Raw genomic sequence first — 8,280 nt, 5'->3', positions numbered from 1 at the left:
TATCTGTTTTAAAAGCTAATTTCTTTTCATATTCTTTTCTTCAGATAATAAGAATTTTTTTTTTTTTTTAGAAACAAAGTTTCACATGAATCTTCCGTGTTGGAAGGTTTTTTTGATTTAACACCATTTGGGAATTATAAAACACCATTTGCTGAGTTTTGGGAGAACTCATTTCCCCAGATAAGATTAAAGCTTCTAAAAAGAAATATTTTCAGTAGCAAGAATGGCATTACCTAAAAATTGAAGGGCATCGATGTCAAGGAAAGCATTTAGGGCAGTTTTTTATTGGCATATTTGTAAGTACTTGTTCATTGTGGAAATATATGCTTGATGGAAACCATGTGTGTCTATGGAAACTGCTTTTTTTTAAGTCTTCTTACACAAAGTTTATTTTTACCTCGATATATTTCTGTGTTGCATTCAACGCAAATCAAAATGAAACAAAAATATATTTAATTGGCTCAGAAAGGGCCATGTGAAAGGAAAAATATTGGGTAAAATTTTACCAATACAGAGTTAGGATTTAGAAGGATGGATCTGAGTTAAAGTCCCATGGGTTTTGTATGTAGGTACCTTATCAAACTATTATTGCATTTAGGTTGAAATAAGGATTGAAATTTCGTTTAAATAGATTACTGAATGTTACTCTATGTGAAACTGAACTTTTCATGTGCCACTTAAAAATGTTACCTATAAATCAGTGTTTGGGAAAATCTTTCTTTCTTAACCTGTTAATATTAAGGAATAAATATGAAATATTAAAAAAGGGGGACCTTGGTCATGTCTAACTCAAATCTAATTTTTGTTTTCCAGAGTGAAAATGAGTTTATGCATTGGTTCAGCTCAACTTGTTGAAAAAACCCATAGGGACTAGGGACTGAAGTTGTCCCCAGACCTACACATGTATACAGAAATACACATGTAATTGGAAAAATATTCTCCTTGTAAAAATATTCTCCATGCATAGCCCCGTGTAAATCTCTTTGTGGACATGGGGAAATTGGGCAGAAGTGGATGTTGGGTTACTACTATTATGAAACCAATTTACAATCACTCACACTTTCATATGAAGAATAGATCACAACTATGGCCCAAGATGGAGGAGGGAGGAAGGAGGGATAGGAAGGGAGGGGGGAGGTCAGATGGAGGGAGGGTGAATGGTGGGATCACACCAATGGTGTATATGCAAAAGTACATGTCAGATCTATTAGTATAGAGTATGAAAGTCTTTTTTTTTTTGAGACAGAGCCTCAAGCTGTCCCCCTTGGTAGAGTGCTGTGGTATTACAGTTCACAGCAACCTCCAACTCCTGGGCTCAAGTGAGTCTCCTGCCTCAGCCTCTCAAGTAGCTGGGACCACAGGTGCCCACCACAACACCCGGCTATTTTTTGGTTGCAGCCGTCATTGTTGTTTGGCGCGGGTCCGGGCTGGATTCGAACCGGCCACCTTAGGTGTATGTGGCTGGCGCCTTAGCCGGTTGAGCTACAGGTGCCGAGCCGAGTATAAAAGTCTTAACACAATCACTAAGTAAATGAGATGAGGCATATATTAACCAATATAATGTAAGCATTCCTAATTCTACATGAAATCAGAAGGTTGTATCCCATAAATGCATTAATGCATACATGATCTATGGATTTATGATTTAATAAAAGATAAATAAATAAAATAATTCTTATCTCAAAACTGTTGCTATTTTTAATTCTTTTTCTTTGTGATTCTTATTTCAAAATTGCTTTTATTTTTAACATAGCATTGTTTTCTGTCACACAGACATGGCATCATTTCTAGGGATCAGGAAGGCAATAGAAAGTTTTCGATTGTTACCTAAGAATGACCAGGAATAAATACCTCTTTGAAAGTAAACAAGTCATTGCCAAAGTTAAAAATAAAGCTACAATATATTACAGTAATATTTGAAAAAGGATGTCCATTTTTGTATAAAGCATTTCTTTAAATTAAATTTATATAGATATTGATGAATTCACTTCCTTTCTTAAGTCTATTTACAGGTTTTTTTTCAGAATTTACTATTTAAATTCAGGCTGCGAGGAAGTGTTACTATAGTTACCTGCATCATCTGAGTATAAAATGAGAGTATTTGAAAATTTTCCTTCCTATGCTACTATCATGCATTATGTACAGGCGATTATGTCCTTCGGGGTTAATATACATTTTACTACATCTGCTAGTAGCTCATGTGTAACCCACTGAGCTTCTGCAAATATATTCCTCCACTTATAATGAAACTCTATATTCATTTCTTCCATGTGGGAGACAGGGTAAGAGAAGAATACAACACAAATCAAGAGGATGGTTTGAATGTGCCCTTTTCTTAGAGGATAGATATTCACTGCCTATTATTTCTCCTTTTTCTTGTTTTTAACCTTTTTATTTTGCTTATATTTTTTCTGTTATTCTCTACCTAGTAAGTAAAGACATACATCCTAGATCCTTAAATTTAAATGCTTCCTGATCAGTCCAAAGAACTCTGTCCCTTGAATTATCCTCAAGTCTTTCTTGAGTATCCTGCTGAAGACATTCTCTGTACGAGTCTGTCAGTGGATGTGGCAAATACCCGACCATGGCTGAAATCCGCAGCTAAAGGTGATGACTGACAGATTCTGTTTTGATGAACTTCAAGTATCGATTCTATCCTTTGTGTACTTTAAACAGTGTTTCAGATTATCTTCAGGATCATTGAATTTCCATACTTGTTTATCAAAATTTCTCTATATTTTAATATGGATAATTGTAATGACAACACTGTGTTTTATACAAACTAACCCCATTTCCACAAGAAATGAACACTGAAGATCTTGCATGCCTTCTCTTTTGTGAATGTGCCTTTAATATCATTTTTTTTTAACCTTACCCTAACCAGAAGGGCTCCACCTCAGAGGCTGGGGCTACCCTGTGCAGGCTTCTGTTCTCTCATTCATAAAATAGTGGTGGCATGGCTCCTTATAACCAGAATTGGAATGTTAATAAAATGTCAGGGCCATTTCTAATAGAATGTCAACTAGTAAACTGTGCCCTGTATTCTTTCCATTTCCTCTTCTACAAAGCAGTGAATAAAGCTTAATGATCTTGTTTATAAATTTTTGTATTTTTGTGGCATTAGTATTTGCAAAGAATAGAAGGATCCCCTCCAAAACCAGAATTAACACAATGATAATATGGTGATAGCCTGCATGATAATTTATAAAGAATTTCCGTGTGCACTGACACATTTTATCATAGACTCGATCCCAAGCAGCATAGAAACAAGTGTTTTTCTTGTCTCCGTTTTATATGCATGACAAGCAGAGGTTTGCAGATGGGAAGTAATCTACCTGAGACGACATGGTTGGTAAGAACTTGACCCCACGGTGCCTAGTGATCAAGCCCAAGGCTTCTTATTATACACTGTGGTCCCTCCCTTTGGTCTTCACACCCAAATTTAGACAAATGAATGTTTGTGATTAGGATCCAGAATAGAACAACATGGGAAGAGTTTTTTTTTTTTTTCTTTATTTTATTTTAGGTTTATTTTCCCATTTAAAAGGATTATACTTTTATCAAATATTCTTCTAGATAAAGATTAAAACACAAAAACGTGAGGTCATTTTCTTACTAATTTTCCAATTTTGTATTTTTTTATATGTCAACATCTATAATCAGGACTTAATCAGACCACTCTCTTCTTTATTTCAAAAATAAAAACCATCTGATATTTTACTTAAAATATTATTCAGTTTTTCTCTTCAAAGCACAGATCTTTTTGTTGCCTTCACCTAATAACACAGGAAAAAAGCCAGATTACCCCCAGAAGAGTAAATGTTCAAACGTCTAACAGGCAATTTCCTGGAATAGTCCAGCTCTGAGCAGGGACGCGGGCATGATACGCCAGACAAAAACAACTGGATGATGGTGGAGTACAACCAAACAGAGCATTAAAGTGGCTGTATTAGAGGCAACAGAAATTTCCAGAAAATAGATCTGGGCTTTTAGGGAGAATCTATGCTCTAATTCTACCCAACACATACAATTCATTTTCCAGAAACTAATTAGAAGTTTCTTTATCCAAAATATCTTTACAGAAATAGTCACTTTAAGTTATTTTGGTGAATTTTGAAATCAGTCCACGAATGATTTGTGTTGCCTTAATATAGCACAGTATTTAATGTGTGTATTTTCTGAGTACGTGTTATATACTACTACTGACTCAAACACGCCACTAAAATAGCAGTTCTTATCCTTTCATATATATATGTGTGTATATATGCATGTATTTTAGTTTCCAGTAGTGTGTAGTCTATACTATGCTTTTATTAGGACTGCTATTTTTAAACAATTTGCCTCCTACCACGTGTGTGTTTTATAACCTTTACTCACTCGGCAGTAAACACAACCTAAATTGTAGGTCATATGTGCTTCAGTCAGCTCATACGTTCTCATCCCCTCACTAAAGGGAGACATTTTGATTACATTCTTAAAATACGGAGCAGGATTTTCATTGTTTAATTTGTACATCAGAACTGTGAAGATGGGGGCGTGGGGACTGTGGTCGTTCCAAGGTCAGAGAAGGGTTTTCCAAGGCGGTGCTGACCAGGAGGAGGGAGGCGACTGACCCAGGCGTGGAAAGCGCGCACGAGCTCGCAGGCAAAGAGCACAGGGTTGTTAGAGGTCCAGAAGGAAGGCCAGAGGGCCAGGAGCAGAGTCTAGAAAGGGGACTCGTAAAGGTGAGGCTGGCGAGGTGGGCGAAGGCCCCCAAATGCCAGGAGTTAGTAGCCATTTGAAGAAGGTTGTGGGCATGTTCAGGTTTGCTTGTCAAGCACCTTGGAACATTCCCCACAATGACTGGGGCTAATTTTGGAGGAAAAGAGAGTAAACGGAACAAGGCTGGGTTTTGAAGTCGTTGCTGTGGTGATGGTCCAGCACGGGCCCTGGCTCCTCCATTCCGCCATCACAAAAGCCTGCTAGAGCTGGGCGCTCTCACGCGGCCTTCTGCGTCCTTAAGTGCAGCCTTTTGACTGAATCCAAATTTTATTAGAAGCTTTTGTTCTGTAAAATTTGGATTCAGTCAAAAGGCTGCCTCAAAGAACCTAGAGGGCCACCTGTGACTGGAAGGCTACGGATTCTCATCCCTGCCAGATCTCCCATAACCTGGATTCCTGATCCCAGGCCTTGCAATTGATCACTCCTGCCTATTCTGGTGCTACCTTCCAAATCCTTTGCCTTATAAGACCTTCATTCAGTGACTTTACAATTTGTTCCTATTTTTCAGAATGTATCATCTATCCCCTTTATGACTTCATAACCTTCTCTAACTAAGATGAGAGTTGGTGACTCAGCATAATATAATAACTCCATGGTCAAGTCTCTGAGTTCTCTTATTCTTCTTTCCTTCTGTGACTCATACCTGGTGAACCTTTTGCTAAACTCAGCTACCTACGTTATAATCTAAATGAAGCAGCTAAGCTTTAACAGAAATGTCCTATGTAACTGAGCTCACTGGACTCATTTAATTTATAAAACCAAATTAAAAATATATACTCAACAAAGGTAGAATATTTTACTTTACTCCCCTGGCAAATTCATTTTCCCATTCTCTAAAATGACTATTTCATACCATATCTTCTTTTCACAAGTTTTCTAAAATCTCCACATTTCTCAAATTAAAGTGTTGGCTTTTTCACATTTCACTAAAAGTAACTAAAATTGGTTTAAGAAAAAAAAAAAAAAAAGGAAGGAAAGATCTCATCCTTCTACCATTAGCTCCACCTACCTACCTGCGTCTATACCAGGATATTCCTCGTGGAGACTGACATCATGGCATAAGATTTCTCCCTTCTCTCTAATACCAACCTGCTTGTGAATTAGATTCCACCCATTTTCTCATTCCTTAGAACTTCTAGCTTGCATTTTGCCTTCTACATCAAACTTAGTCTCTATTGGATCACTCTAATCAACGTAAAGACCTGCTTGATATAAATATCTTTAAAATAATTTCCTTTGAGCTCACATTTTTCCTTAGCTACTCTCCCCACATTGTTCTACTTCCTGTAAGACTGAAAATCTTAGAAGAAGTTGTCTGTGGCTGTCTCTCTTTCCACACTTTCTGATTTTTCTCCAGCCACTTCTAATTTAGCTTTCATCCTTACCAGGAGTTCTAATCAAGGTTAGCACTGGTATATAAAACAATAATCAGAAATCTTAATCAGATGAACTTCAATAATGTGACAGTTCACCACAACCTCCCTAAATACAATTGCTTTTCTGTGCTTCTGTGAACTCCAACGTATTTGAATTTACTGTTATCTCACTAATCTCTCTCTCTTTTTTTTTTTACTCTCTTTACTGCTTCGTAAGAACTCAAAATACTGGAGAACTCTTGGGTTCTATCCTTAACTTTTTTTTTCTGTTATATTTTCTTTCTACCTCAATTCTCCTATGTGAGCACATGTTGGCATTGGATTAAAATCTTCCCATCACGTATGTAATATTAATATGTAATTTTACCTCAATCCAGGCATCTTTTCTGAGCCTCCAACTCACATATCCAACTGCCTACATGACATATTCACTCAGCTATATTATGGCCTTTCAATATAATATAGAAAAGAGCCACACTACTGATTTCCTTTCTTCATTCACTCTTCAAAAACTTTCCCATTCTATTAAAAGGCACTAAAATCCTCTTATCTTTTTTTTTAAAGACAAAACTATAGAAGACATTTTTTCTTTCTTTCTTTTTTTTTATTAAATCATAGCTGTGTACATTAATGCAATCATGGGGTACAGTGTGCTGGTTTTATATACAATTTGAAATATTTTCACCAAACTGGTTAACATAGCCTTCATGGCATTTTCTTAGTTTTCTTTCTTTCTCCTGGCAGTCCATATACAATATCTATTTCAACAAAAATCCAAGAATTCTTTGAAATGTATATTATATAATAAAATATATCTGTATTAGAAAATGACTGTTTCTCATCTTTTTCTCTGCTGCATGCTTTGTTCATGCCACCTCACTGCCTGTGAGCTGATTTTGCTGCATTCTTTCCTGAACTGGTCCACCTATTCCACACACCAGCCAGATGGGTTATTTTAAGACCAAAGTCAAATCTTGTCTTAAAATTCTCTGGTGTCTACTCATCACACGTATATAATTAAAACTCTTTCTGGCCGGGTATGGTGACTCATGCCTGTAATCCTAGCACTCTGGGAGGCTGAGGCAGGTGGATCCCTTGAGCTCAGGAGTTCCAGACCAGCTTGAGCCAGACTGAGACCCCACCTCTATTAAAAATAGAAAAAATACCTGAGTGTTGTGGACTCCCGTAGTCCCAGCTACTCTGGAGGCTGAAGCAGAAAGATCACTTGAGCCCAGGAGTTTGAGGTAGCTGTGAGCTATGATGATACCACAGCACTCTAGCCTAGACAACAGAGTGAGACTCTGTATCAAGAACAAAACAAACAAACCTCTTTCTGTGTCTTTCAAAGCCTTATAATGTGCAGTGTCTGCTTATCTGGCTGAGTTTCTTCAGTACCCTCCACACTGACGTAACAAACTGGTGCTCTTCCTGTTCAGAGCCTTCTTATCACACATCTTCCCCTGATCACGGCATCATTATAAGCCCAGTTTCAGCGTAAGTGGCAACTTCTCAGAAAAGCTTTCCCTGGTGACTTGTCCTGACCTCCCACTTTTTCATCTTTTAAAAGTACTTGTTATCTGTGGACTAGAAACATCTATTTGAGAGCATTCTGCAGAGAATTATAGCCACAGGAACAAATGAGATGCAAGGGGAAGTGTATAGAAGGTAAAAGAAGAAATCTCAGTTTTGAGTCATGAGTGAACTCAAAATATAGTGATCAATGGAGAGAAATCAGCTAGCAAGTAAAAAGCAAAAATAAAAGGTGTAGTAGAAAAAGCAAGACACTGTGGGGACATGAAGAAAGAAGTCAACTGGAGAAATGTTAAGAAGTTTGTGTAGTTATTATTGTTCAATGTCTTTGAGTAGTTAAATAAGTAGAAGATTTAAATATCATTTGGACCTAAGATACACAAGCCTTTGTAACTTATTAAAAAGTGTTTTAGTAAGTGATATTGGTGGTAGTCATGGCAGAGTATCATGGGTAGCAGGGAAAAGGCATCAGTATATACGGAAAATACTTGAGGAATTTGAATGTAAAGAAGAAGGAACATAGAATTAAGAGATGGGAAGAATATGATATAAGAAGTAGGGTTTTATTTTCAAAAATTAGAAATTTGGGGCTGGGTGTGGTGGTTCACACTTG

This window comes from Otolemur garnettii, unplaced genomic scaffold (genome assembly GCF_000181295.1).
Source record: "Otolemur garnettii isolate 467f Iridium unplaced genomic scaffold, OtoGar3 scaffold00085, whole genome shotgun sequence".
In the NCBI taxonomy this organism is placed as follows: Eukaryota; Metazoa; Chordata; class Mammalia; order Primates; family Galagidae; genus Otolemur; species Otolemur garnettii.
Note: the sequence above shows the minus strand (reverse complement) of the source record.